This window comes from Etheostoma spectabile, chromosome 4, assembly GCF_008692095.1.
Source record: "Etheostoma spectabile isolate EspeVRDwgs_2016 chromosome 4, UIUC_Espe_1.0, whole genome shotgun sequence".
In the NCBI taxonomy this organism is placed as follows: domain Eukaryota; kingdom Metazoa; phylum Chordata; class Actinopteri; order Perciformes; family Percidae; genus Etheostoma; species Etheostoma spectabile.
This window is the reverse complement of record NC_045736.1, coordinates 12,476,567-12,476,767: the sequence shown is the minus strand read 5'-3', so window position 1 is coordinate 12,476,767 and position 201 is coordinate 12,476,567. Positions and strand designations below refer to the sequence as shown.

The following is a 201-nucleotide window of genomic DNA, read 5'->3' as shown; positions in this document are numbered from 1 at the left end:
TACTGTATCTGAAGTCTCTTTTATATAGGCCTTAGTAGTCCTCTAATACTGTATCTGAAGTCTCACAATGAGCTTTCCTTAGTATGTGCCATTTCTGAGTCTGTTTTTGAGTTGAGTAGGAAAGAGGGTAGTGGAGGGTGGTGGTTGGGCCTTGATCAACTGCAACACTGCTCATTTGAAAGCCATGATGTCTCTCTCTCA

General features: G+C 42.3%; 1 protein-coding gene across 1 annotated transcript in view; it reads right to left on the bottom strand.

The window, feature by feature from the left end:
• LOC116688599 (nuclear factor 7, ovary-like) overlaps positions 1 to 201 on the bottom strand; it is a 2,101-nt gene that overhangs the window by 161 nt on the left and 1,739 nt on the right. The window contains exon 1 of the mRNA XM_032514740.1: positions 1 to 201. This exon is cut by the window's left edge and continues 161 nt beyond it; it is cut by the window's right edge and continues 1,739 nt beyond it. The gene's annotated coding sequence lies outside the window, so the exon portion shown is untranslated.